The 22,602-nt window shown below is 40.9% G+C and overlaps 36 non-coding genes and 32 pseudogenes across 36 annotated transcripts; all 68 read left to right on the top strand.

The window, feature by feature from the left end:
• The first annotated feature begins 136 nt into the window (after nt 1-136).
• On the top strand, nt 137-255 carry LOC136680983 (5S ribosomal RNA). Its single transcript, XR_010797574.1, has one exon. It is a non-coding gene; the product is annotated as a 5S ribosomal RNA (ribosomal RNA).
• Nucleotides 256-477: 222 nt separating this feature from the next.
• LOC136680982 (5S ribosomal RNA) lies at nt 478-596 on the top strand. Its single transcript, XR_010797573.1, has one exon. It is a non-coding gene; the product is annotated as a 5S ribosomal RNA (ribosomal RNA).
• Nucleotides 597-818: 222 nt separating this feature from the next.
• On the top strand, nt 819-937 carry LOC136680981 (5S ribosomal RNA). Its single transcript, XR_010797572.1, has one exon. It is a non-coding gene; the product is annotated as a 5S ribosomal RNA (ribosomal RNA).
• Nucleotides 938-1,139: 202 nt separating this feature from the next.
• LOC136680980 (5S ribosomal RNA) lies at nt 1,140-1,258 on the top strand. The gene has a single exon (XR_010797571.1). It is a non-coding gene; the product is annotated as a 5S ribosomal RNA (ribosomal RNA).
• A 220-nt stretch (nt 1,259-1,478) lies between these two features.
• On the top strand, nt 1,479-1,597 carry LOC136680979 (5S ribosomal RNA). The gene has a single exon (XR_010797570.1). It is a non-coding gene; the product is annotated as a 5S ribosomal RNA (ribosomal RNA).
• A 222-nt stretch (nt 1,598-1,819) lies between these two features.
• On the top strand, nt 1,820-1,938 carry LOC136681254 (5S ribosomal RNA; annotated as a pseudogene).
• A 223-nt stretch (nt 1,939-2,161) lies between these two features.
• Nucleotides 2,162-2,280, top strand: LOC136681200 (5S ribosomal RNA; annotated as a pseudogene).
• A 202-nt stretch (nt 2,281-2,482) lies between these two features.
• On the top strand, nt 2,483-2,601 carry LOC136681306 (5S ribosomal RNA; annotated as a pseudogene).
• Nucleotides 2,602-2,803: 202 nt separating this feature from the next.
• Nucleotides 2,804-2,922, top strand: LOC136680978 (5S ribosomal RNA). The gene has a single exon (XR_010797569.1). It is a non-coding gene; the product is annotated as a 5S ribosomal RNA (ribosomal RNA).
• A 221-nt stretch (nt 2,923-3,143) lies between these two features.
• On the top strand, nt 3,144-3,262 carry LOC136680977 (5S ribosomal RNA). The gene has a single exon (XR_010797568.1). It is a non-coding gene; the product is annotated as a 5S ribosomal RNA (ribosomal RNA).
• A 222-nt stretch (nt 3,263-3,484) lies between these two features.
• LOC136680976 (5S ribosomal RNA) lies at nt 3,485-3,603 on the top strand. Its single transcript, XR_010797567.1, has one exon. It is a non-coding gene; the product is annotated as a 5S ribosomal RNA (ribosomal RNA).
• A 202-nt stretch (nt 3,604-3,805) lies between these two features.
• LOC136681253 (5S ribosomal RNA) lies at nt 3,806-3,924 on the top strand (annotated as a pseudogene).
• Nucleotides 3,925-4,146: 222 nt separating this feature from the next.
• LOC136681199 (5S ribosomal RNA) lies at nt 4,147-4,265 on the top strand (annotated as a pseudogene).
• Nucleotides 4,266-4,467: 202 nt separating this feature from the next.
• LOC136681304 (5S ribosomal RNA) lies at nt 4,468-4,586 on the top strand (annotated as a pseudogene).
• Nucleotides 4,587-4,788: 202 nt separating this feature from the next.
• On the top strand, nt 4,789-4,907 carry LOC136680974 (5S ribosomal RNA). Its single transcript, XR_010797565.1, has one exon. It is a non-coding gene; the product is annotated as a 5S ribosomal RNA (ribosomal RNA).
• A 221-nt stretch (nt 4,908-5,128) lies between these two features.
• On the top strand, nt 5,129-5,247 carry LOC136680973 (5S ribosomal RNA). Its single transcript, XR_010797564.1, has one exon. It is a non-coding gene; the product is annotated as a 5S ribosomal RNA (ribosomal RNA).
• Nucleotides 5,248-5,469: 222 nt separating this feature from the next.
• On the top strand, nt 5,470-5,588 carry LOC136680972 (5S ribosomal RNA). Its single transcript, XR_010797563.1, has one exon. It is a non-coding gene; the product is annotated as a 5S ribosomal RNA (ribosomal RNA).
• A 202-nt stretch (nt 5,589-5,790) lies between these two features.
• LOC136680971 (5S ribosomal RNA) lies at nt 5,791-5,909 on the top strand. The gene has a single exon (XR_010797562.1). It is a non-coding gene; the product is annotated as a 5S ribosomal RNA (ribosomal RNA).
• A 222-nt stretch (nt 5,910-6,131) lies between these two features.
• On the top strand, nt 6,132-6,250 carry LOC136680970 (5S ribosomal RNA). Its single transcript, XR_010797561.1, has one exon. It is a non-coding gene; the product is annotated as a 5S ribosomal RNA (ribosomal RNA).
• Nucleotides 6,251-6,452: 202 nt separating this feature from the next.
• Nucleotides 6,453-6,571, top strand: LOC136680969 (5S ribosomal RNA). The gene has a single exon (XR_010797560.1). It is a non-coding gene; the product is annotated as a 5S ribosomal RNA (ribosomal RNA).
• A 220-nt stretch (nt 6,572-6,791) lies between these two features.
• Nucleotides 6,792-6,910, top strand: LOC136680968 (5S ribosomal RNA). Its single transcript, XR_010797559.1, has one exon. It is a non-coding gene; the product is annotated as a 5S ribosomal RNA (ribosomal RNA).
• Nucleotides 6,911-7,132: 222 nt separating this feature from the next.
• On the top strand, nt 7,133-7,251 carry LOC136681252 (5S ribosomal RNA; annotated as a pseudogene).
• A 223-nt stretch (nt 7,252-7,474) lies between these two features.
• On the top strand, nt 7,475-7,593 carry LOC136681198 (5S ribosomal RNA; annotated as a pseudogene).
• Nucleotides 7,594-7,816: 223 nt separating this feature from the next.
• Nucleotides 7,817-7,935, top strand: LOC136681197 (5S ribosomal RNA; annotated as a pseudogene).
• A 202-nt stretch (nt 7,936-8,137) lies between these two features.
• Nucleotides 8,138-8,256, top strand: LOC136680967 (5S ribosomal RNA). Its single transcript, XR_010797558.1, has one exon. It is a non-coding gene; the product is annotated as a 5S ribosomal RNA (ribosomal RNA).
• Nucleotides 8,257-8,458: 202 nt separating this feature from the next.
• Nucleotides 8,459-8,577, top strand: LOC136680966 (5S ribosomal RNA). The gene has a single exon (XR_010797557.1). It is a non-coding gene; the product is annotated as a 5S ribosomal RNA (ribosomal RNA).
• A 220-nt stretch (nt 8,578-8,797) lies between these two features.
• Nucleotides 8,798-8,916, top strand: LOC136680965 (5S ribosomal RNA). The gene has a single exon (XR_010797556.1). It is a non-coding gene; the product is annotated as a 5S ribosomal RNA (ribosomal RNA).
• A 222-nt stretch (nt 8,917-9,138) lies between these two features.
• LOC136681250 (5S ribosomal RNA) lies at nt 9,139-9,257 on the top strand (annotated as a pseudogene).
• A 223-nt stretch (nt 9,258-9,480) lies between these two features.
• LOC136681196 (5S ribosomal RNA) lies at nt 9,481-9,599 on the top strand (annotated as a pseudogene).
• A 223-nt stretch (nt 9,600-9,822) lies between these two features.
• Nucleotides 9,823-9,941, top strand: LOC136681194 (5S ribosomal RNA; annotated as a pseudogene).
• A 202-nt stretch (nt 9,942-10,143) lies between these two features.
• Nucleotides 10,144-10,262, top strand: LOC136681302 (5S ribosomal RNA; annotated as a pseudogene).
• Nucleotides 10,263-10,464: 202 nt separating this feature from the next.
• On the top strand, nt 10,465-10,583 carry LOC136680962 (5S ribosomal RNA). The gene has a single exon (XR_010797554.1). It is a non-coding gene; the product is annotated as a 5S ribosomal RNA (ribosomal RNA).
• A 221-nt stretch (nt 10,584-10,804) lies between these two features.
• LOC136681249 (5S ribosomal RNA) lies at nt 10,805-10,923 on the top strand (annotated as a pseudogene).
• Nucleotides 10,924-11,125: 202 nt separating this feature from the next.
• Nucleotides 11,126-11,244, top strand: LOC136681301 (5S ribosomal RNA; annotated as a pseudogene).
• Nucleotides 11,245-11,446: 202 nt separating this feature from the next.
• On the top strand, nt 11,447-11,565 carry LOC136680961 (5S ribosomal RNA). Its single transcript, XR_010797553.1, has one exon. It is a non-coding gene; the product is annotated as a 5S ribosomal RNA (ribosomal RNA).
• Nucleotides 11,566-11,786: 221 nt separating this feature from the next.
• LOC136681248 (5S ribosomal RNA) lies at nt 11,787-11,905 on the top strand (annotated as a pseudogene).
• A 223-nt stretch (nt 11,906-12,128) lies between these two features.
• Nucleotides 12,129-12,247, top strand: LOC136680960 (5S ribosomal RNA). The gene has a single exon (XR_010797552.1). It is a non-coding gene; the product is annotated as a 5S ribosomal RNA (ribosomal RNA).
• A 202-nt stretch (nt 12,248-12,449) lies between these two features.
• LOC136680959 (5S ribosomal RNA) lies at nt 12,450-12,568 on the top strand. The gene has a single exon (XR_010797551.1). It is a non-coding gene; the product is annotated as a 5S ribosomal RNA (ribosomal RNA).
• Nucleotides 12,569-12,788: 220 nt separating this feature from the next.
• Nucleotides 12,789-12,907, top strand: LOC136680958 (5S ribosomal RNA). Its single transcript, XR_010797550.1, has one exon. It is a non-coding gene; the product is annotated as a 5S ribosomal RNA (ribosomal RNA).
• A 222-nt stretch (nt 12,908-13,129) lies between these two features.
• LOC136681395 (5S ribosomal RNA) lies at nt 13,130-13,248 on the top strand. The gene has a single exon (XR_010797796.1). It is a non-coding gene; the product is annotated as a 5S ribosomal RNA (ribosomal RNA).
• Nucleotides 13,249-13,450: 202 nt separating this feature from the next.
• LOC136681394 (5S ribosomal RNA) lies at nt 13,451-13,569 on the top strand. The gene has a single exon (XR_010797795.1). It is a non-coding gene; the product is annotated as a 5S ribosomal RNA (ribosomal RNA).
• Nucleotides 13,570-13,789: 220 nt separating this feature from the next.
• On the top strand, nt 13,790-13,908 carry LOC136681393 (5S ribosomal RNA). The gene has a single exon (XR_010797794.1). It is a non-coding gene; the product is annotated as a 5S ribosomal RNA (ribosomal RNA).
• A 222-nt stretch (nt 13,909-14,130) lies between these two features.
• LOC136681247 (5S ribosomal RNA) lies at nt 14,131-14,249 on the top strand (annotated as a pseudogene).
• A 223-nt stretch (nt 14,250-14,472) lies between these two features.
• On the top strand, nt 14,473-14,591 carry LOC136681193 (5S ribosomal RNA; annotated as a pseudogene).
• A 202-nt stretch (nt 14,592-14,793) lies between these two features.
• On the top strand, nt 14,794-14,912 carry LOC136681300 (5S ribosomal RNA; annotated as a pseudogene).
• A 202-nt stretch (nt 14,913-15,114) lies between these two features.
• Nucleotides 15,115-15,233, top strand: LOC136681392 (5S ribosomal RNA). The gene has a single exon (XR_010797793.1). It is a non-coding gene; the product is annotated as a 5S ribosomal RNA (ribosomal RNA).
• A 221-nt stretch (nt 15,234-15,454) lies between these two features.
• Nucleotides 15,455-15,573, top strand: LOC136681391 (5S ribosomal RNA). Its single transcript, XR_010797792.1, has one exon. It is a non-coding gene; the product is annotated as a 5S ribosomal RNA (ribosomal RNA).
• A 203-nt stretch (nt 15,574-15,776) lies between these two features.
• On the top strand, nt 15,777-15,895 carry LOC136681246 (5S ribosomal RNA; annotated as a pseudogene).
• Nucleotides 15,896-16,118: 223 nt separating this feature from the next.
• On the top strand, nt 16,119-16,237 carry LOC136681389 (5S ribosomal RNA). The gene has a single exon (XR_010797790.1). It is a non-coding gene; the product is annotated as a 5S ribosomal RNA (ribosomal RNA).
• Nucleotides 16,238-16,439: 202 nt separating this feature from the next.
• LOC136681245 (5S ribosomal RNA) lies at nt 16,440-16,558 on the top strand (annotated as a pseudogene).
• A 223-nt stretch (nt 16,559-16,781) lies between these two features.
• Nucleotides 16,782-16,900, top strand: LOC136681192 (5S ribosomal RNA; annotated as a pseudogene).
• Nucleotides 16,901-17,102: 202 nt separating this feature from the next.
• Nucleotides 17,103-17,221, top strand: LOC136681244 (5S ribosomal RNA; annotated as a pseudogene).
• A 223-nt stretch (nt 17,222-17,444) lies between these two features.
• Nucleotides 17,445-17,563, top strand: LOC136681191 (5S ribosomal RNA; annotated as a pseudogene).
• A 202-nt stretch (nt 17,564-17,765) lies between these two features.
• Nucleotides 17,766-17,884, top strand: LOC136681179 (5S ribosomal RNA). Its single transcript, XR_010797763.1, has one exon. It is a non-coding gene; the product is annotated as a 5S ribosomal RNA (ribosomal RNA).
• A 203-nt stretch (nt 17,885-18,087) lies between these two features.
• LOC136681243 (5S ribosomal RNA) lies at nt 18,088-18,206 on the top strand (annotated as a pseudogene).
• Nucleotides 18,207-18,429: 223 nt separating this feature from the next.
• On the top strand, nt 18,430-18,548 carry LOC136681388 (5S ribosomal RNA). The gene has a single exon (XR_010797789.1). It is a non-coding gene; the product is annotated as a 5S ribosomal RNA (ribosomal RNA).
• A 202-nt stretch (nt 18,549-18,750) lies between these two features.
• Nucleotides 18,751-18,869, top strand: LOC136681242 (5S ribosomal RNA; annotated as a pseudogene).
• A 223-nt stretch (nt 18,870-19,092) lies between these two features.
• LOC136681190 (5S ribosomal RNA) lies at nt 19,093-19,211 on the top strand (annotated as a pseudogene).
• Nucleotides 19,212-19,414: 203 nt separating this feature from the next.
• Nucleotides 19,415-19,533, top strand: LOC136681241 (5S ribosomal RNA; annotated as a pseudogene).
• Nucleotides 19,534-19,755: 222 nt separating this feature from the next.
• Nucleotides 19,756-19,874, top strand: LOC136681187 (5S ribosomal RNA; annotated as a pseudogene).
• Nucleotides 19,875-20,076: 202 nt separating this feature from the next.
• Nucleotides 20,077-20,195, top strand: LOC136681387 (5S ribosomal RNA). The gene has a single exon (XR_010797788.1). It is a non-coding gene; the product is annotated as a 5S ribosomal RNA (ribosomal RNA).
• Nucleotides 20,196-20,415: 220 nt separating this feature from the next.
• LOC136681178 (5S ribosomal RNA) lies at nt 20,416-20,534 on the top strand. Its single transcript, XR_010797762.1, has one exon. It is a non-coding gene; the product is annotated as a 5S ribosomal RNA (ribosomal RNA).
• Nucleotides 20,535-20,736: 202 nt separating this feature from the next.
• On the top strand, nt 20,737-20,855 carry LOC136681186 (5S ribosomal RNA; annotated as a pseudogene).
• Nucleotides 20,856-21,057: 202 nt separating this feature from the next.
• Nucleotides 21,058-21,176, top strand: LOC136681382 (5S ribosomal RNA). The gene has a single exon (XR_010797787.1). It is a non-coding gene; the product is annotated as a 5S ribosomal RNA (ribosomal RNA).
• A 220-nt stretch (nt 21,177-21,396) lies between these two features.
• On the top strand, nt 21,397-21,515 carry LOC136681177 (5S ribosomal RNA). Its single transcript, XR_010797761.1, has one exon. It is a non-coding gene; the product is annotated as a 5S ribosomal RNA (ribosomal RNA).
• A 202-nt stretch (nt 21,516-21,717) lies between these two features.
• Nucleotides 21,718-21,836, top strand: LOC136681239 (5S ribosomal RNA; annotated as a pseudogene).
• Nucleotides 21,837-22,058: 222 nt separating this feature from the next.
• On the top strand, nt 22,059-22,177 carry LOC136681238 (5S ribosomal RNA; annotated as a pseudogene).
• Nucleotides 22,178-22,399: 222 nt separating this feature from the next.
• On the top strand, nt 22,400-22,518 carry LOC136681371 (5S ribosomal RNA). Its single transcript, XR_010797786.1, has one exon. It is a non-coding gene; the product is annotated as a 5S ribosomal RNA (ribosomal RNA).
• The last annotated feature ends 84 nt before the right edge of the window (nt 22,519-22,602 follow it).

Here is a 22,602-nt window from a genome sequence, read left to right as displayed (position 1 = left end):
TTAAAAAAAAAACGAACTGGAAAGCCAATCATTTTTATTTGAGGTGTCAGGTGGTCTACCGTTTACAGGCAGCTCTAAAACAAGTATTACTCTTAGAAGAGTATATAGAAATAGTCTTCTACAGCCCGCAGTGATCGCTTACGGCCATACCACTCCTTGAAAGCCCGATCTCGTCTGATCTCGGAAGCGAAGAAGAGTTGGGCCTAGTTAGTACTTGGATGGGAGACTGCCTGGGAATACTAGGTGCTGTAAGCTTTTTAGCTTAAGCTTCTATTATAAAGGCAGTAACCACAGTCATGTAAACACAAGAGAAGAAGAAAACTTAAGAAAAAAAAAACAACAACAAAAAAAAACGAACTGGAAAGCCAATCATTTTCATTTGAGGTGTCAGGTGGTCTACCGTTTACAGGCAGCTCTAAAACAAGTATTACTCTTAGAAGAGTATATAGAAATAGTCTTCTACAGCCCGCAGTGATCGCTTACGGCCATACCACTCCTTGAAAGCCCGATCTCGTCTGATCTCGGAAGCGAAGAAGAGTTGGGCCTAGTTAGTACTTGGATGGGAGACTGCCTGGGAATACTAGGTGCTGTAAGCTTTTTAGCTTAAGCTTCTATTATAAAGGCAGTAACCACAGTCATGTAAACACAAGAGAAGAAGAAAACTTAAGAAAAAAAAAACAACAACAAAAAAAAACGAACTGGAAAGCCAATCATTTTCATTTGAGGTGTCAGGTGGTCTACCGTTTACAGGCAGCTCTAAAACAAGTATTACTCTTAGAAGAGTATTTAGAAATAGTCTTCTACAGCCCGCAGTGATTGCTTACGGCCATACCACTCCTTGAAAGCCCGATCTCGTCTGATCTCGGAAGCGAAGAAGAGTTGGGCCTAGTTAGTACTTGGATGGGAGACTGCCTGGGAATACTAGGTGCTGTAAGCTTTTTAGCTTAAGCTTCTATTATAAAGGCAGTAACCACAGTCATTTAAACACAAGAGAAGAAGAAACTTAAAAAAAAAACGAACTGGAAAGCCAATCATTTTTATTTGAGGTGTCAGGTGGTCTACCGTTTACAGGCAGCTCTAAAACAAGTATTACTCTTAGAAGAGTATATAGAAATAGTCTTCTACAGCCCGCAGTGATCGCTTACGGCCATACCACTCCTTGAAAGCCCGATCTCGTCTGATCTCGGAAGCGAAGAAGAGTTGGGCCTAGTTAGTACTTGGATGGGAGACTGCCTGGGAATACTAGGTGCTGTAAGCTTTTTAGCTTAAGCTTCTATTATAAAGGCAGTAACCACAGTCATGTAAACACAAGAGAAGAAGAAAACTTAAGAAGAAAAAAAACAACAAAAAAAAACGAACTGGAAAGCCAATCATTTTCATTTGAGGTGTCAGGTGGTCTACCGTTTACAGGCAGCTCTAAAACAAGTATTACTCTTAGAAGAGTATATAGAAATAGTCTTCTACAGCCCGCAGTGATCGCTTACGGCCATACCACTCCTTGAAAGCCCGATCTCGTCTGATCTCGGAAGCGAAGAAGAGTTGGGCCTAGTTAGTACTTGGATGGGAGACTGCCTGGGAATACTAGGTGCTGTAAGCTTTTTAGCTTAAGCTTCTATTATAAAGGCAGTAACCACAGTCATGTAAACACAAGAGAAGAAGAAAACTTAAGAAAAAAAAAACAACAACAAAAAAAAACGAACTGGAAAGCCAATCATTTTCATTTGAGGTGTCAGGTGGTCTACCGTTTACAGGCAGCTCTAAAACAAGTATTACTCTTAGAAGAGTATATAGAAATAGTCTTCTACAGCCAGCAGTGATCGCTTACGGCCATACCACTCCTTGAAAGCCCGATCTCGTCTGATCTCGGAAGCGAAGAAGAGTTGGGCCTCGTTAGTACTTGGATGGGAGACTGCCTGGGAATACTAGGTGCTGTAAGCTTTTTAGCTTAAGCTTCTATTATAAAGGCAGTAACCACAGTCATTTAAACACAAGAGAAGAAGAAAACTTAAGAAAAAAAAAACAACAACAAAAAAAAAACGAACTGGAAAGCCAATCATTTTTATTTGAGGTGTCAGGTGGTCTACCGTTTACAGGCAGCTCTAAAACAAGTATTACTCTTAGAAGAGTATATAGAAATAGTCTTCTACAGCCAGCAGTGGTCGCTTACGGCCATACCACTCCTTGAAAGCCCGATCTCGTCTGATCTCGGAAGCGAAGAAGAGTTGGGCCTAGTTAGTACTTGGATGGGAGACTGCCTGGGAATACTAGGTTCTGTAAGCTTTTTAGCTTAAGCTTCTATTATAAAGGCAGTAACCACAGTCATTTAAACACAAGAGAAGAAGAAACTTAAAAAAAAAACGAACTGGAAAGCCAATCATTTTTATTTGAGGTGTCAGGTGGTCTACCGTTTACAGGCAGCTCTAAAACAAGTATTACTCTTAGAAGAGTATATAGAAATAGTCTTCTACAGCCAGCAGTGGTCGCTTACGGCCATACCACTCCTTGAAAGCCCGATCTCGTTTGATCTCGGAAGCGAAGAAGAGTTGGGCCTAGTTAGTACTTGGATGGGAGACTGCCTGGGAATACTAGGTTCTGTAAGCTTTTTAGCTTAAGCTTCTATTATAAAGGCAGTAACCACAGTCATTTAAACACAAGAGAAGAAGAAACTTAAAAAAAAAACGAACTGGAAAGCCAATCATTTTCATTTGAGGTGTCAGGTGGTCTACCGTTTACAGGCAGCTCTAAAACAAGTATTACTCTTAGAAGAGTATATAGAAATAGTCTTCTACAGCCCGCAGTGATCGCTTACGGCCATACCACTCCTTGAAAGCCCGATCTCGTCTGATCTCGGAAGCGAAGAAGAGTTGGGCCTAGTTAGTACTTGGATGGGAGACTGCCTGGGAATACTAGGTGCTGTAAGCTCTTTAGCTTAAGCTTCTATTATAAAGGCAGTAACCACAGTCATGTAAACACAAGAGAAGAAGAAAACTTAAGAAAAAAAAAAACAACAGCAAAAAAACGAACTGGAAAGCCAATCATTTTCATTTGAGGTGTCAGGTGGTCTACCGTTTACAGGCAGCTCTAAAACAAGTATTACTCTTAGAAGAGTATATAGAAATAGTCTTCTACAGCCCGCAGTGATCGCTTACGGCCATACCACTCCTTGAAAGCCCGATCTCGTCTGATCTCGGAAGCGAAGAAGAGTTGGGCCTAGTTAGTACTTGGATGGGAGACTGCCTGGGAATACTAGGTGCTGTAAGCTTTTTAGCTTAAGCTTCTATTATAAAGGCAGTAACCACAGTCATGTAAACACAAGAGAAGAAGAAAACTTAAGAAAAAAAAAACAACAACAAAAAAAAACGAACTGGAAAGCCAATCATTTTCATTTGAGGTGTCAGGTGGTCTACCGTTTACAGGCAGCTCTAAAACAAGTATTACTCTTAGAAGAGTATTTAGAAATAGTCTTCTACAGCCCGCAGTGATTGCTTACGGCCATACCACTCCTTGAAAGCCCGATCTCGTCTGATCTCGGAAGCGAAGAAGAGTTGGGCCTAGTTAGTACTTGGATGGGAGACTGCCTGGGAATACTAGGTGCTGTAAGCTTTTTAGCTTAAGCTTCTATTATAAAGGCAGTAACCACAGTCATTTAAACACAAGAGAAGAAGAAACTTAAAAAAAAAACGAACTGGAAAGCCAATCATTTTTATTTGAGGTGTCAGGTGGTCTACCGTTTACAGGCAGCTCTAAAACAAGTATTACTCTTAGAAGAGTATATAGAAATAGTCTTCTACAGCCAGCAGTGATCGCTTACGGCCATACCACTCCTTGAAAGCCCGATCTCGTCTGATCTCGGAAGCGAAGAAGAGTTGGGCCTCGTTAGTACTTGGATGGGAGACTGCCTGGGAATACTAGGTGCTGTAAGCTTTTTAGCTTAAGCTTCTATTATAAAGGCAGTAACCACAGTCATTTAAACACAAGAGAAGAAGAAAACTTAAGAAAAAAAAACAACAACAAAAAAAAAACGAACTGGAAAGCCAATCATTTTTATTTGAGGTGTCAGGTGGTCTACCGTTTACAGGCAGCTCTAAAACAAGTATTACTCTTAGAAGAGTATATAGAAATAGTCTTCTACAGCCAGCAGTGGTCGCTTACGGCCATACCACTCCTTGAAAGCCCGATCTCGTCTGATCTCGGAAGCGAAGAAGAGTTGGGCCTAGTTAGTACTTGGATGGGAGACTGCCTGGGAATACTAGGTTCTGTAAGCTTTTTAGCTTAAGCTTCTATTATAAAGGCAGTAACCACAGTCATTTAAACACAAGAGAAGAAGAAACTTAAAAAAAAAACGAACTGGAAAGCCAATCATTTTTATTTGAGGTGTCAGGTGGTCTACCGTTTACAGGCAGCTCTAAAACAAGTATTACTCTTAGAAGAGTATATAGAAATAGTCTTCTACAGCCAGCAGTGGTCGCTTACGGCCATACCACTCCTTGAAAGCCCGATCTCGTTTGATCTCGGAAGCGAAGAAGAGTTGGGCCTAGTTAGTACTTGGATGGGAGACTGCCTGGGAATACTAGGTTCTGTAAGCTTTTTAGCTTAAGCTTCTATTATAAAGGCAGTAACCACAGTCATTTAAACACAAGAGAAGAAGAAACTTAAAAAAAAAACGAACTGGAAAGCCAATCATTTTCATTTGAGGTGTCAGGTGGTCTACCGTTTACAGGCAGCTCTAAAACAAGTATTACTCTTAGAAGAGTATATAGAAATAGTCTTCTACAGCCCGCAGTGATCGCTTACGGCCATACCACTCCTTGAAAGCCCGATCTCGTCTGATCTCGGAAGCGAAGAAGAGTTGGGCCTAGTTAGTACTTGGATGGGAGACTGCCTGGGAATACTAGGTGCTGTAAGCTCTTTAGCTTAAGCTTCTATTATAAAGGCAGTAACCACAGTCATGTAAACACAAGAGAAGAAGAAAACTTAAGAAAAAAAAAAACAACAGCAAAAAAACGAACTGGAAAGCCAATCATTTTCATTTGAGGTGTCAGGTGGTCTACCGTTTACAGGCAGCTCTAAAACAAGTATTACTCTTAGAAGAGTATATAGAAATAGTCTTCTACAGCCCGCAGTGATCGCTTACGGCCATACCACTCCTTGAAAGCCCGATCTCGTCTGATCTCGGAAGCGAAGAAGAGTTGGGCCTAGTTAGTACTTGGATGGGAGACTGCCTGGGAATACTAGGTGCTGTAAGCTTTTTAGCTTAAGCTTCTATTATAAAGGCAGTAACCACAGTCATGTAAACACAAGAGAAGAAGAAAACTTAAGAAAAAAAAAACAACAACAAAAAAAAACGAACTGGAAAGCCAATCATTTTCATTTGAGGTGTCAGGTGGTCTACCGTTTACAGGCAGCTCTAAAACAAGTATTACTCTTAGAAGAGTATTTAGAAATAGTCTTCTACAGCCCGCAGTGATTGCTTACGGCCATACCACTCCTTGAAAGCCCGATCTCGTCTGATCTCGGAAGCGAAGAAGAGTTGGGCCTAGTTAGTACTTGGATGGGAGACTGCCTGGGAATACTAGGTGCTGTAAGCTTTTTAGCTTAAGCTTCTATTATAAAGGCAGTAACCACAGTCATTTAAACACAAGAGAAGAAGAAACTTAAAAAAAAAACGAACTGGAAAGCCAATCATTTTTATTTGAGGTGTCAGGTGGTCTACCGTTTACAGGCAGCTCTAAAACAAGTATTACTCTTAGAAGAGTATATAGAAATAGTCTTCTACAGCCCGCAGTGATCGCTTACGGCCATACCACTCCTTGAAAGCCCGATCTCGTCTGATCTCGGAAGCGAAGAAGAGTTGGGCCTAGTTAGTACTTGGATGGGAGACTGCCTGGGAATACTAGGTGCTGTAAGCTTTTTAGCTTAAGCTTCTATTATAAAGGCAGTAACCACAGTCATGTAAACACAAGAGAAGAAGAAAACTTAAGAAAAAAAAAACAACAACAAAAAAAAACGAACTGGAAAGCCAATCATTTTCATTTGAGGTGTCAGGTGGTCTACCGTTTACAGGCAGCTCTAAAACAAGTATTACTCTTAGAAGAGTACTTAGAAATAGTCTTCTACAGCCCGCAGTGATTGCTTACGGCCATACCACTCCTTGAAAGCCCGATCTCGTCTGATCTCGGAAGCGAAGAAGAGTTGGGCCTAGTTAGTACTTGGATGGGAGACTGCCTGGGAATACTAGGTGCTGTAAGCTTTTTAGCTTAAGCTTCTATTATAAAGGCAGTAACCACAGTCATTTAAACACAAGAGAAGAAGAAACTTAAAAAAAAAACGAACTGGAAAGCCAATCATTTTTATTTGAGGTGTCAGGTGGTCTACCGTTTACAGGCAGCTCTAAAACAAGTATTACTCTTAGAAGAGTATATAGAAATAGTCTTCTACAGCCCGCAGTGATCGCTTACGGCCATACCACTCCTTGAAAGCCCGATCTCGTCTGATCTCGGAAGCGAAGAAGAGTTGGGCCTAGTTAGTACTTGGATGGGAGACTGCCTGGGAATACTAGGTGCTGTAAGCTTTTTAGCTTAAGCTTCTATTATAAAGGCAGTAACCACAGTCATGTAAACACAAGAGAAGAAGAAAACTTAAGAAGAAAAAAAACAACAAAAAAAAACGAACTGGAAAGCCAATCATTTTCATTTGAGGTGTCAGGTGGTCTACCGTTTACAGGCAGCTCTAAAACAAGTATTACTCTTAGAAGAGTATATAGAAATAGTCTTCTACAGCCCGCAGTGATCGCTTACGGCCATACCACTCCTTGAAAGCCCGATCTCGTCTGATCTCGGAAGCGAAGAAGAGTTGGGCCTAGTTAGTACTTGGATGGGAGACTGCCTGGGAATACTAGGTGCTGTAAGCTTTTTAGCTTAAGCTTCTATTATAAAGGCAGTAACCACAGTCATGTAAACACAAGAGAAGAAGAAAACTTAAGAAAAAAAAAACAACAACAAAAAAAAACGAACTGGAAAGCCAATCATTTTCATTTGAGGTGTCAGGTGGTCTACCGTTTACAGGCAGCTCTAAAACAAGTATTACTCTTAGAAGAGTATATAGAAATAGTCTTCTACAGCCAGCAGTGATCGCTTACGGCCATACCACTCCTTGAAAGCCCGATCTCGTCTGATCTCGGAAGCGAAGAAGAGTTGGGCCTCGTTAGTACTTGGATGGGAGACTGCCTGGGAATACTAGGTGCTGTAAGCTTTTTAGCTTAAGCTTCTATTATAAAGGCAGTAACCACAGTCATTTAAACACAAGAGAAGAAGAAAACTTAAGAAAAAAAAAACAACAACAAAAAAAAAACGAACTGGAAAGCCAATCATTTTTATTTGAGGTGTCAGGTGGTCTACCGTTTACAGGCAGCTCTAAAACAAGTATTACTCTTAGAAGAGTATATAGAAATAGTCTTCTACAGCCAGCAGTGGTCGCTTACGGCCATACCACTCCTTGAAAGCCCGATCTCGTCTGATCTCGGAAGCGAAGAAGAGTTGGGCCTAGTTAGTACTTGGATGGGAGACTGCCTGGGAATACTAGGTTCTGTAAGCTTTTTAGCTTAAGCTTCTATTATAAAGGCAGTAACCACAGTCATTTAAACACAAGAGAAGAAGAAAACTTAAGAAAAAAAAAACAACAACAAAAAAAAAACGAACTGGAAAGCCAATCATTTTTATTTGAGGTGTCAGGTGGTCTACCGTTTACAGGCAGCTCTAAAACAAGTATTACTCTTAGAAGAGTATATAGAAATAGTCTTCTACAGCCAGCAGTGGTCGCTTACGGCCATACCACTCCTTGAAAGCCCGATCTCGTCTGATCTCGGAAGCGAAGAAGAGTTGGGCCTAGTTAGTACTTGGATGGGAGACTGCCTGGGAATACTAGGTTCTGTAAGCTTTTTAGCTTAAGCTTCTATTATAAAGGCAGTAACCACAGTCATTTAAACACAAGAGAAGAAGAAACTTAAAAAAAAAACGAACTGGAAAGCCAATCATTTTTATTTGAGGTGTCAGGTGGTCTACCGTTTACAGGCAGCTCTAAAACAAGTATTACTCTTAGAAGAGTACTTAGAAATAGTCTTCTACAGCCCGCAGTGATTGCTTACGGCCATACCACTCCTTGAAAGCCCGATCTCGTCTGATCTCGGAAGCGAAGAAGAGTTGGGCCTAGTTAGTACTTGGATGGGAGACTGCCTGGGAATACTAGGTGCTGTAAGCTTTTTAGCTTAAGCTTCTATTATAAAGGCAGTAACCACAGTCATTTAAACACAAGAGAAGAAGAAACTTAAAAAAAAAACGAACTGGAAAGCCAATCATTTTTATTTGAGGTGTCAGGTGGTCTACCGTTTACAGGCAGCTCTAAAACAAGTATTACTCTTAGAAGAGTATATAGAAATAGTCTTCTACAGCCCGCAGTGATCGCTTACGGCCATACCACTCCTTGAAAGCCCGATCTCGTCTGATCTCGGAAGCGAAGAAGAGTTGGGCCTAGTTAGTACTTGGATGGGAGACTGCCTGGGAATACTAGGTGCTGTAAGCTTTTTAGCTTAAGCTTCTATTATAAAGGCAGTAACCACAGTCATGTAAACACAAGAGAAGAAGAAAACTTAAGAAGAAAAAAAACAACAAAAAAAAACGAACTGGAAAGCCAATCATTTTCATTTGAGGTGTCAGGTGGTCTACCGTTTACAGGCAGCTCTAAAACAAGTATTACTCTTAGAAGAGTATATAGAAATAGTCTTCTACAGCCCGCAGTGATCGCTTACGGCCATACCACTCCTTGAAAGCCCGATCTCGTCTGATCTCGGAAGCGAAGAAGAGTTGGGCCTAGTTAGTACTTGGATGGGAGACTGCCTGGGAATACTAGGTGCTGTAAGCTTTTTAGCTTAAGCTTCTATTATAAAGGCAGTAACCACAGTCATGTAAACACAAGAGAAGAAGAAAACTTAAGAAAAAAAAAACAACAACAAAAAAAAACGAACTGGAAAGCCAATCATTTTCATTTGAGGTGTCAGGTGGTCTACCGTTTACAGGCAGCTCTAAAACAAGTATTACTCTTAGAAGAGTATATAGAAATAGTCTTCTACAGCCAGCAGTGATCGCTTACGGCCATACCACTCCTTGAAAGCCCGATCTCGTCTGATCTCGGAAGCGAAGAAGAGTTGGGCCTCGTTAGTACTTGGATGGGAGACTGCCTGGGAATACTAGGTGCTGTAAGCTTTTTAGCTTAAGCTTCTATTATAAAGGCAGTAACCACAGTCATTTAAACACAAGAGAAGAAGAAAACTTAAGAAAAAAAAAACAACAACAAAAAAAAAACGAACTGGAAAGCCAATCATTTTTATTTGAGGTGTCAGGTGGTCTACCGTTTACAGGCAGCTCTAAAACAAGTATTACTCTTAGAAGAGTATATAGAAATAGTCTTCTACAGCCAGCAGTGGTCGCTTACGGCCATACCACTCCTTGAAAGCCCGATCTCGTCTGATCTCGGAAGCGAAGAAGAGTTGGGCCTAGTTAGTACTTGGATGGGAGACTGCCTGGGAATACTAGGTTCTGTAAGCTTTTTAGCTTAAGCTTCTATTATAAAGGCAGTAACCACAGTCATTTAAACACAAGAGAAGAAGAAAACTTAAGAAAAAAAAAACAACAACAAAAAAAAAACGAACTGGAAAGCCAATCATTTTTATTTGAGGTGTCAGGTGGTCTACCGTTTACAGGCAGCTCTAAAACAAGTATTACTCTTAGAAGAGTATATAGAAATAGTCTTCTACAGCCAGCAGTGGTCGCTTACGGCCATACCACTCCTTGAAAGCCCGATCTCGTCTGATCTCGGAAGCGAAGAAGAGTTGGGCCTAGTTAGTACTTGGATGGGAGACTGCCTGGGAATACTAGGTTCTGTAAGCTTTTTAGCTTAAGCTTCTATTATAAAGGCAGTAACCACAGTCATTTAAACACAAGAGAAGAAGAAACTTAAAAAAAAAACGAACTGGAAAGCCAATCATTTTTATTTGAGGTGTCAGGTGGTCTACCGTTTACAGGCAGCTCTAAAACAAGTATTACTCTTAGAAGAGTATATAGAAATAGTCTTCTACAGCCAGCAGTGGTCGCTTACGGCCATACCACTCCTTGAAAGCCCGATCTCGTTTGATCTCGGAAGCGAAGAAGAGTTGGGCCTAGTTAGTACTTGGATGGGAGACTGCCTGGGAATACTAGGTTCTGTAAGCTTTTTAGCTTAAGCTTCTATTATAAAGGCAGTAACCACAGTCATTTAAACACAAGAGAAGAAGAAACTTAAAAAAAAAACGAACTGGAAAGCCAATCATTTTCATTTGAGGTGTCAGGTGGTCTACCGTTTACAGGCAGCTCTAAAACAAGTATTACTCTTAGAAGAGTATATAGAAATAGTCTTCTACAGCCCGCAGTGATCGCTTACGGCCATACCACTCCTTGAAAGCCCGATCTCGTCTGATCTCGGAAGCGAAGAAGAGTTGGGCCTAGTTAGTACTTGGATGGGAGACTGCCTGGGAATACTAGGTGCTGTAAGCTCTTTAGCTTAAGCTTCTATTATAAAGGCAGTAACCACAGTCATGTAAACACAAGAGAAGAAGAAAACTTAAGAAAAAAAAAAACAACAGCAAAAAAACGAACTGGAAAGCCAATCATTTTCATTTGAGGTGTCAGGTGGTCTACCGTTTACAGGCAGCTCTAAAACAAGTATTACTCTTAGAAGAGTATATAGAAATAGTCTTCTACAGCCCGCAGTGATCGCTTACGGCCATACCACTCCTTGAAAGCCCGATCTCGTCTGATCTCGGAAGCGAAGAAGAGTTGGGCCTCGTTAGTACTTGGATGGGAGACTGCCTGGGAATACTAGGTGCTGTAAGCTTTTTAGCTTAAGCTTCTATTATAAAGGCAGTAACCACAGTCATTTAAACACAAGAGAAGAAGAAACTTAAAAAAAAAACGAACTGGAAAGCCAATCATTTTTATTTGAGGTGTCAGGTGGTCTACCGTTTACAGGCAGCTCTAAAACAAGTATTACTCTTAGAAGAGTATATAGAAATAGTCTTCTACAGCCAGCAGTGGTCGCTTACGGCCATACCACTCCTTGAAAGCCCGATCTCGTTTGATCTCGGAAGCGAAGAAGAGTTGGGCCTAGTTAGTACTTGGATGGGAGACTGCCTGGGAATACTAGGTTCTGTAAGCTTTTTAGCTTAAGCTTCTATTATAAAGGCAGTAACCACAGTCATTTAAACACAAGAGAAGAAGAAACTTAAAAAAAAAACGAACTGGAAAGCCAATCATTTTCATTTGAGGTGTCAGGTGGTCTACCGTTTACAGGCAGCTCTAAAACAAGTATTACTCTTAGAAGAGTATATAGAAATAGTCTTCTACAGCCCGCAGTGATCGCTTACGGCCATACCACTCCTTGAAAGCCCGATCTCGTCTGATCTCGGAAGCGAAGAAGAGTTGGGCCTAGTTAGTACTTGGATGGGAGACTGCCTGGGAATACTAGGTGCTGTAAGCTCTTTAGCTTAAGCTTCTATTATAAAGGCAGTAACCACAGTCATGTAAACACAAGAGAAGAAGAAAACTTAAGAAAAAAAAAAACAACAGCAAAAAAACGAACTGGAAAGCCAATCATTTTCATTTGAGGTGTCAGGTGGTCTACCGTTTACAGGCAGCTCTAAAACAAGTATTACTCTTAGAAGAGTATATAGAAATAGTCTTCTACAGCCCGCAGTGATCGCTTACGGCCATACCACTCCTTGAAAGCCCGATCTCGTCTGATCTCGGAAGCGAAGAAGAGTTGGGCCTCGTTAGTACTTGGATGGGAGACTGCCTGGGAATACTAGGTGCTGTAAGCTTTTTAGCTTAAGCTTCTATTATAAAGGCAGTAACCACAGTCATTTAAACACAAGAGAAGAAGAAAACTTAAGAAAAAAAAAACAACAACAAAAAAAAAACGAACTGGAAAGCCAATCATTTTCATTTGAGGTGTCAGGTGGTCTACCGTTTACAGGCAGCTCTAAAACAAGTATTACTCTTAGAAGAGTATTTAGAAATAGTCTTCTACAGCCCGCAGTGATTGCTTACGGCCATACCACTCCTTGAAAGCCCGATCTCGTCTGATCTCGGAAGCGAAGAAGAGTTGGGCCTAGTTAGTACTTGGATGGGAGACTGCCTGGGAATACTAGGTGCTGTAAGCTTTTTAGCTTAAGCTTCTATTATAAAGGCAGTAACCACAGTCATTTAAACACAAGAGAAGAAGAAACTTAAAAAAAAAACGAACTGGAAAGCCAATCATTTTTATTTGAGGTGTCAGGTGGTCTACCGTTTACAGGCAGCTCTAAAACAAGTATTACTCTTAGAAGAGTATATAGAAATAGTCTTCTACAGCCCGCAGTGATCGCTTACGGCCATACCACTCCTTGAAAGCCCGATCTCGTCTGATCTCGGAAGCGAAGAAGAGTTGGGCCTAGTTAGTACTTGGATGGGAGACTGCCTGGGAATACTAGGTGCTGTAAGCTTTTTAGCTTAAGCTTCTATTATAAAGGCAGTAACCACAGTCATGTAAACACAAGAGAAGAAGAAAACTTAAGAAGAAAAAAAACAACAAAAAAAAACGAACTGGAAAGCCAATCATTTTCATTTGAGGTGTCAGGTGGTCTACCGTTTACAGGCAGCTCTAAAACAAGTATTACTCTTAGAAGAGTATATAGAAATAGTCTTCTACAGCCCGCAGTGATCGCTTACGGCCATACCACTCCTTGAAAGCCCGATCTCGTCTGATCTCGGAAGCGAAGAAGAGTTGGGCCTAGTTAGTACTTGGATGGGAGACTGCCTGGGAATACTAGGTGCTGTAAGCTTTTTAGCTTAAGCTTCTATTATAAAGGCAGTAACCACAGTCATGTAAACACAAGAGAAGAAGAAAACTTAAGAAAAAAAAAACAACAACAAAAAAAAACGAACTGGAAAGCCAATCATTTTCATTTGAGGTGTCAGGTGGTCTACCGTTTACAGGCAGCTCTAAAACAAGTATTACTCTTAGAAGAGTATATAGAAATAGTCTTCTACAGCCAGCAGTGATCGCTTACGGCCATACCACTCCTTGAAAGCCCGATCTCGTCTGATCTCGGAAGCGAAGAAGAGTTGGGCCTAGTTAGTACTTGGATGGGAGACTGCCTGGGAATACTAGGTGCTGTAAGCTTTTTAGCTTAAGCTTCTATTATAAAGGCAGTAACCACAGTCATTTAAACACAAGAGAAGAAGAAACTTAAAAAAAAAACGAACTGGAAAGCCAATCATTTTTATTTGAGGTGTCAGGTGGTCTACCGTTTACAGGCAGCTCTAAAACAAGTATTACTCTTAGAAGAGTATATAGAAATAGTCTTCTACAGCCCGCAGTGATCGCTTACGGCCATACCACTCCTTGAAAGCCCGATCTCGTCTGATCTCGGAAGCGAAGAAGAGTTGGGCCTAGTTAGTACTTGGATGGGAGACTGCCTGGGAATACTAGGTGCTGTAAGCTTTTTAGCTTAAGCTTCTATTATAAAGGCAGTAACCACAGTCATGTAAACACAAGAGAAGAAGAAAACTTAAGAAGAAAAAAAACAACAAAAAAAAACGAACTGGAAAGCCAATCATTTTCATTTGAGGTGTCAGGTGGTCTACCGTTTACAGGCAGCTCTAAAACAAGTATTACTCTTAGAAGAGTATATAGAAATAGTCTTCTACAGCCCGCAGTGATCGCTTACGGCCATACCACTCCTTGAAAGCCCGATCTCGTCTGATCTCGGAAGCGAAGAAGAGTTGGGCCTAGTTAGTACTTGGATGGGAGACTGCCTGGGAATACTAGGTGCTGTAAGCTTTTTAGCTTAAGCTTCTATTATAAAGGCAGTAACCACAGTCATGTAAACACAAGAGAAGAAGAAAACTTAAGAAAAAAAAAACAACAACAAAAAAAAACGAACTGGAAAGCCAATCATTTTCATTTGAGGTGTCAGGTGGTCTACCGTTTACAGGCAGCTCTAAAACAAGTATTACTCTTAGAAGAGTATATAGAAATAGTCTTCTACAGCCAGCAGTGATCGCTTACGGCCATACCACTCCTTGAAAGCCCGATCTCGTCTGATCTCGGAAGCGAAGAAGAGTTGGGCCTCGTTAGTACTTGGATGGGAGACTGCCTGGGAATACTAGGTGCTGTAAGCTTTTTAGCTTAAGCTTCTATTATAAAGGCAGTAACCACAGTCATTTAAACACAAGAGAAGAAGAAAACTTAAGAAAAAAAAAACAACAACAAAAAAAAAACGAACTGGAAAGCCAATCATTTTTATTTGAGGTGTCAGGTGGTCTACCGTTTACAGGCAGCTCTAAAACAAGTATTACTCTTAGAAGAGTATATAGAAATAGTCTTCTACAGCCAGCAGTGGTCGCTTACGGCCATACCACTCCTTGAAAGCCCGATCTCGTCTGATCTCGGAAGCGAAGAAGAGTTGGGCCTAGTTAGTACTTGGATGGGAGACTGCCTGGGAATACTAGGTTCTGTAAGCTTTTTAGCTTAAGCTTCTATTATAAAGGCAGTAACCACAGTCATTTAAACACAAGAGAAGAAGAAACTTAAAAAAAAAACGAACTGGAAAGCCAATCATTTTTATTTGAGGTGTCAGGTGGTCTACCGTTTACAGGCAGCTCTAAAACAAGTATTACTCTTAGAAGAGTATATAGAAATAGTCTTCTACAGCCAGCAGTGGTCGCTTACGGCCATACCACTCCTTGAAAGCCCGATCTCGTTTGATCTCGGAAGCGAAGAAGAGTTGGGCCTAGTTAGTACTTGGATGGGAGACTGCCTGGGAATACTAGGTTCTGTAAGCTTTTTAGCTTAAGCTTCTATTATAAAGGCAGTAACCACAGTCATTTAAACACAAGAGAAGAAGAAACTTAAAAAAAAAACGAACTGGAAAGCCAATCATTTTCATTTGAGGTGTCAGGTGGTCTACCGTTTACAGGCAGCTCTAAAACAAGTATTACTCTTAGAAGAGTATATAGAAATAGTCTTCTACAGCCCGCAGTGATCGCTTACGGCCATACCACTCCTTGAAAGCCCGATCTCGTCTGATCTCGGAAGCGAAGAAGAGTTGGGCCTAGTTAGTACTTGGATGGGAGACTGCCTGGGAATACTAGGTGCTGTAAGCTCTTTAGCTTAAGCTTCTATTATAAAGGCAGTAACCACAGTCATGTAAACACAAGAGAAGAAGAAAACTTAAGAAAAAAAAAAACAACAGCAAAAAAACGAACTGGAAAGCCAATCATTTTCATTTGAGGTGTCAGGTGGTCTACCGTTTACAGGCAGCTCTAAAACAAGTATTACTCTTAGAAGAGTATATAGAAATAGTCTTCTACAGCCCGCAGTGATCGCTTACGGCCATACCACTCCTTGAAAGCCCGATCTCGTCTGATCTCGGAAGCGAAGAAGAGTTGGGCCTAGTTAGTACTTGGATGGGAGACTGCCTGGGAATACTAGGTGCTGTAAGCTTTTTAGCTTAAGCTTCTATTATAAAGGCAGTAACCACAGTCATTTAAACACAAGAGAAGAAGAAACTTAAAAAAAAAAACGAACTGGAAAGCCAATCATTTTTATTTGAGGTGTCAGGTGGTCTACCGTTTACAGGCAGCTCTAAAACAAGTATTACTCTTAGAAGAGTATATAGAAATAGTCTTCTACAGCCAGCAGTGATCGCTTACGGCCATACCACTCCTTGAAAGCCCGATCTCGTCTGATCTCGGAAGCGAAGAAGAGTTGGGCCTCGTTAGTACTTGGATGGGAGACTGCCTGGGAATACTAGGTGCTGTAAGCTTTTTAGCTTAAGCTTCTATTATAAAGGCAGTAACCACAGTCATTTAAACACAAGAGAAGAAGAAAACTTAAGAAAAAAAAAACAACAACAAAAAAAAAACGAACTGGAAAGCCAATCATTTTCATTTGAGGTGTCAGGTGGTCTACCGTTTACAGGCAGCTCTAAAACAAGTATTACTCTTAGAAGAGTATTTAGAAATAGTCTTCTACAGCCCGCAGTGATTGCTTACGGCCATACCACTCCTTGAAAGCCCGATCTCGTCTGATCTCGGAAGCGAAGAAGAGTTGGGCCTAGTTAGTACTTGGATGGGAGACTGCCTGGGAATACTAGGTGCTGTAAGCTTTTTAGCTTAAGCTTCTATTATAAAGGCAGTAACCACAGTCATTTAAACACAAGAGAAGAAGAAACTTAAAAAAAAAACGAACTGGAAAGCCAATCATTTTTATTTGAGGTGTCAGGTGGTCTACCGTTTACAGGCAGCTCTAAAACAAGTATTACTCTTAGAAGAGTATATAGAAATAGTCTTCTACAGCCAGCAGTGATCGCTTACGGCCATACCACTCCTTGAAAGCCCGATCTCGTCTGATCTCGGAAGCGAAGAAGAGTTGGGCCTCGTTAGTACTTGGATGGGAGACTGCCTGGGAATACTAGGTGCTGTAAGCTTTTTAGCTTAAGCTTCTATTATAAAGGCAGTAACCACAGTCATTTAAACACAAGAGAAGAAGAAAACTTAAGAAAAAAAAAACAACAACAAAAAAAAAACGAACTGGAAAGCCAATCATTTTTATTTGAGGTGTCAGGTGGTCTACCGTTTACAGGCAGCTCTAAAACAAGTATTACTCTTAGAAGAGTATATAGAAATAGTCTTCTACAGCCAGCAGTGGTCGCTTACGGCCATACCACTCCTTGAAAGCCCGATCTCGTCTGATCTCGGAAGCGAAGAAGAGTTGGGCCTAGTTAGTACTTGGATGGGAGACTGCCTGGGAATACTAGGTTCTGTAAGCTTTTTAGCTTAAGCTTCTATTATAAAGGCAGTAACCACAGTCATTTAAACACAAGAGAAGAAGAAACTTAAAAAAAAAACGAACTGGAAAGCCAATCATTTTTATTTGAGGTGTCAGGTGGTCTACCGTTTACAGGCAGCTCTAAAACAAGTATTACTCTTAGAAGAGTATATAGAAATAGTCTTCTACAGCCAGCAGTGATCGCTTACGGCCATACCACTCCTTGAAAGCCCGATCTCGTCTGATCTCGGAAGCGAAGAAGAGTTGGGCCTCGTTAGTACTTGGATGGGAGACTGCCTGGGAATACTAGGTGCTGTAAGCTTTTTAGCTTAAGCTTCTATTATAAAGGCAGTAACCACAGTCATTTAAACACAAGAGAAGAAGAAAACTTAAGAAAAAAAAAACAACAACAAAAAAAAAACGAACTGGAAAGCCAATCATTTTTATTTGAGGTGTCAGGTGGTCTACCGTTTACAGGCAGCTCTAAAACAAGTATTACTCTTAGAAGAGTATATAGAAATAGTCTTCTACAGCCAGCAGTGGTCGCTTACGGCCATACCACTCCTTGAAAGCCCGATCTCGTCTGATCTCGGAAGCGAAGAAGAGTTGGGCCTAGTTAGTACTTGGATGGGAGACTGCCTGGGAATACTAGGTTCTGTAAGCTTTTTAGCTTAAGCTTCTATTATAAAGGCAGTAACCACAGTCATTTAAACACAAGAGAAGAAGAAACTTAAAAAAAAAACGAACTGGAAAGCCAATCATTTTTATTTGAGGTGTCAGGTGGTCTACCGTTTACAGGCAGCTCTAAAACAAGTATTACTCTTAGAAGAGTATATAGAAATAGTCTTCTACAGCCAGCAGTGGTCGCTTACGGCCATACCACTCCTTGAAAGCCCGATCTCGTTTGATCTCGGAAGCGAAGAAGAGTTGGGCCTAGTTAGTACTTGGATGGGAGACTGCCTGGGAATACTAGGTGCTGTAAGCTTTTTAGCTTAAGCTTCTATTATAAAGGCAGTAACCACAGTCATTTAAACACAAGAGAAGAAGAAACTTAAAAAAAAAAACGAACTGGAAAGCCAATCATTTTTATTTGAGGTGTCAGGTGGTCTACCGTTTACAGGCAGCTCTAAAACAAGTATTACTCTTAGAAGAGTATATAGAAATAGTCTTCTACAGCCAGCAGTGATCGCTTACGGCCATACCACTCCTTGAAAGCCCGATCTCGTCTGATCTCGGAAGCGAAGAAGAGTTGGGCCTCGTTAGTACTTGGATGGGAGACTGCCTGGGAATACTAGGTGCTGTAAGCTTTTTAGCTTAAGCTTCTATTATAAAGGCAGTAACCACAGTCATTTAAACACAAGAGAAGAAGAAAACTTAAGAAAAAAAAAACAACAACAAAAAAAAAACGAACTGGAAAGCCAATCATTTTCATTTGAGGTGTCAGGTGGTCTACCGTTTACAGGCAGCTCTAAAACAAGTATTACTCTTAGAAGAGTATTTAGAAATAGTCTTCTACAGCCCGCAGTGATTGCTTACGGCCATACCACTCCTTGAAAGCCCGATCTCGTCTGATCTCGGAAGCGAAGAAGAGTTGGGCCTAGTTAGTACTTGGATGGGAGACTGCCTGGGAATACTAGGTGCTGTAAGCTTTTTAGCTTAAGCTTCTATTATAAAGGCAGTAACCACAGTCATTTAAACACAAGAGAAGAAGAAACTTAAAAAAAAAACGAACTGGAAAGCCAATCATTTTTATTTGAGGTGTCAGGTGGTCTACCGTTTACAGGCAGCTCTAAAACAAGTATTACTCTTAGAAGAGTATATAGAAATAGTCTTCTACAGCCAGCAGTGATCGCTTACGGCCATACCACTCCTTGAAAGCCCGATCTCGTCTGATCTCGGAAGCGAAGAAGAGTTGGGCCTCGTTAGTACTTGGATGGGAGACTGCCTGGGAATACTAGGTGCTGTAAGCTTTTTAGCTTAAGCTTCTATTATAAAGGCAGTAACCACAGTCATTTAAACACAAGAGAAGAAGAAAACTTAAGAAAAAAAAAACAACAACAAAAAAAAAACGAACTGGAAAGCCAATCATTTTTATTTGAGGTGTCAGGTGGTCTACCGTTTACAGGCAGCTCTAAAACAAGTATTACTCTTAGAAGAGTATATAGAAATAGTCTTCTACAGCCAGCAGTGGTCGCTTACGGCCATACCACTCCTTGAAAGCCCGATCTCGTCTGATCTCGGAAGCGAAGAAGAGTTGGGCCTAGTTAGTACTTGGATGGGAGACTGCCTGGGAATACTAGGTTCTGTAAGCTTTTTAGCTTAAGCTTCTATTATAAAGGCAGTAACCACAGTCATTTAAACACAAGAGAAGAAGAAACTTAAAAAAAAAAACGAACTGGAAAGCCAATCATTTTTATTTGAGGTGTCAGGTGGTCTACCGTTTACAGGCAGCTCTAAAACAAGTATTACTCTTAGAAGAGTATATAGAAATAGTCTTCTACAGCCAGCAGTGATCGCTTACGGCCATACCACTCCTTGAAAGCCCGATCTCGTCTGATCTCGGAAGCGAAGAAGAGTTGGGCCTCGTTAGTACTTGGATGGGAGACTGCCTGGGAATACTAGGTGCTGTAAGCTTTTTAGCTTAAGCTTCTATTATAAAGGCAGTAACCACAGTCATTTAAACACAAGAGAAGAAGAAAACTTAAGAAAAAAAAAACAACAACAAAAAAAAACGAACTGGAAAGCCAATCATTTTTATTTGAGGTGTCAGGTGGTCTACCGTTTACAGGCAGCTCTAAAACAAGTATTACTCTTAGAAGAGTATATAGAAATAGTCTTCTACAGCCCGCAGTGATCGCTTACGGCCATACCACTCCTTGAAAGCCCGATCTCGTCTGATCTCGGAAGCGAAGAAGAGTTGGGCCTAGTTAGTACTTGGATGGGAGACTGCCTGGGAATACTAGGTTCTGTAAGCTTTTTAGCTTAAGCTTCTATTATAAAGGCAGTAACCACAGTCATTTAAACACAAGAGAAGAAGAAACTTAAAAAAAAAACGAACTGGAAAGCCAATCATTTTCATTTGAGGTGTCAGGTGGTCTACCGTTTACAGGCAGCTCTAAAACAAGTATTACTCTTAGAAGAGTATATAGAAATAGTCTTCTACAGCCCGCAGTGATCGCTTACGGCCATACCACTCCTTGAAAGCCCGATCTCGTCTGATCTCGGAAGCGAAGAAGAGTTGGGCCTAGTTAGTACTTGGATGGGAGACTGCCTGGGAATACTAGGTGCTGTAAGCTCTTTAGCTTAAGCTTCTATTATGAAGGCAGTAACCACAGTCATGTAAACACAAGAGAAGAAGAAAACTTAAGAAAAAAAAAACAACAGCAAAAAAACGAACTGGAAAGCCAATCATTTTCATTTGAGGTGTCAGGTGGTCTACCGTTTACAGGCAGCTCTAAAACAAGTATTACTCTTAGAAGAGTATTTAGAAATAGTCTTCTACAGCCCGCAGTGATTGCTTACGGCCATACCACTCCTTGAAAGCCCGATCTCGTCTGATCTCGGAAGCGAAGAAGAGTTGGGCCTAGTTAGTACTTGGATGGGAGACTGCCTGAGAATACTAGGTGCTGTAAGCTTTTTAGCTTAAGCTTCTATTATAAAGGCAGTAACCACAGTCATTTAAACACAAGAGAAGAAGAAACTTAAAAAAAAAACGAACTGGAAAGCCAATCATTTTTATTTGAGGTGTCAGGTGGTCTACCGTTTACAGGCAGCTCTAAAACAAGTATTACTCTTAGAAGAGTATATAGAAATAGTCTTCTACAGCCCGCAGTGATCGCTTACGGCCATACCACTCCTTGAAAGCCCGATCTCGTCTGATCTCGGAAGCGAAGAAGAGTTGGGCCTAGTTAGTACTTGGATGGGAGACTGCCTGGGAATACTAGGTTCTGTAAGCTTTTTAGCTTAAGCTTCTATTATAAAGGCAGTAACCACAGTCATTTAAACACAAGAGAAGAAGAAACTTAAAAAAAAAACGAACTGGAAAGCCAATCATTTTCATTTGAGGTGTCAGGTGGTCTACCGTTTACAGGCAGCTCTAAAACAAGTATTACTCTTAGAAGAGTATATAGAAATAGTCTTCTACAGCCCGCAGTGATCGCTTACGGCCATACCACTCCTTGAAAGCCCGATCTCGTCTGATCTCGGAAGCGAAGAAGAGTTGGGCCTAGTTAGTACTTGGATGGGAGACTGCCTGGGAATACTAGGTGCTGTAAGCTCTTTAGCTTAAGCTTCTATTATAAAGGCAGTAACCACAGTCATGTAAACACAAGAGAAGAAGAAAACTTAAGAAAAAAAAAACAACAGCAAAAAAACGAACTGGAAAGCCAATCATTTTCATTTGAGGTGTCAGGTGGTCTACCGTTTACAGGCAGCTCTAAAACAAGTATTACTCTTAGAAGAGTATTTAGAAATAGTCTTCTACAGCCCGCAGTGATTGCTTACGGCCATACCACTCCTTGAAAGCCCGATCTCGTCTGATCTCGGAAGCGAAGAAGAGTTGGGCCTAGTTAGTACTTGGATGGGAGACTGCCTGAGAATACTAGGTGCTGTAAGCTTTTTAGCTTAAGCTTCTGTTATAAAGGCAGTAACCACAGTCATTTAAACACAAGAGAAGAAGAAACTTAAAAAAAAAACGAACTGGAAAGCCAATCATTTTTATTTGAGGTGTCAGGTGGTCTACCGTTTACAGGCAGCTCTAAAACAAGTATTACTCTTAGAAGAGTATATAGAAATAGTCTTCTACAGCCAGCAGTGATCGCTTACGGCCATACCACTCCTTGAAAGCCCGATCTCGTCTGATCTCGGAAGCGAAGAAGAGTTGGGCCTCGTTAGTACTTGGATGGGAGACTGCCTGGGAATACTAGGTGCTGTAAGCTTTTTAGCTTAAGCTTCTATTATAAAGGCAGTAACCACAGTCATTTAAACACAAGAGAAGAAGAAAACTTAAGAAAAAAAAAACAACAACAAAAAAAAACGAACTGGAAAGCCAATCATTTTTATTTGAGGTGTCAGGTGGTCTACCGTTTACAGGCAGCTCTAAAACAAGTATTACTCTTAGAAGAGTATATAGAAATAGTCTTCTACAGCCAGCAGTGATCGCTTACGGCCATACCACTCCTTGAAAGCCCGATCTCGTCTGATCTCGGAAGCGAAGAAGAGTTGGGCCTCGTTAGTACTTGGATGGGAGACTGCCTGGGAATACTAGGTGCTGTAAGCTTTTTAGCTTAAGCTTCTATTATAAAGGCAGTAACCACAGTCATTTAAACACAAGAGAAGAAGAAAACTTAAGAAAAAAAAAACAACAACAAAAAAAAACGAACTGGAAAGCCAATCATTTTTATTTGAGGTGTCAGGTGGTCTACCGTTTACAGGCAGCTCTAAAACAAGTATTACTCTTAGAAGAGTATATAGAAATAGTCTTCTACAGCCCCCAGTGATCGCTTACGGCCATACCACTCCTTGAAAGCCCGATCTCGTCTGATCTCGGAAGCGAAGAAGAGTTGGGCCTAGTTAGTACTTGGATGGGAGACTGCCTGGGAATACTAGGTGCTGTAAGCTTTTTAGCTTAAGCTTCTATTATAAAGACAGTAACCACAGTCATTTAAACACAAGAGAAGAAGAAAACTACAAAAAAAAAAAAAC

This window comes from Hoplias malabaricus, unplaced genomic scaffold (genome assembly GCF_029633855.1).
Source record: "Hoplias malabaricus isolate fHopMal1 unplaced genomic scaffold, fHopMal1.hap1 scaffold_105, whole genome shotgun sequence".
Taxonomy (NCBI): domain Eukaryota; kingdom Metazoa; phylum Chordata; class Actinopteri; order Characiformes; family Erythrinidae; genus Hoplias; species Hoplias malabaricus.
The sequence above is the reverse complement of the archived record's forward strand: the minus strand, read 5'-3'. Positions and strand labels throughout refer to the sequence as shown.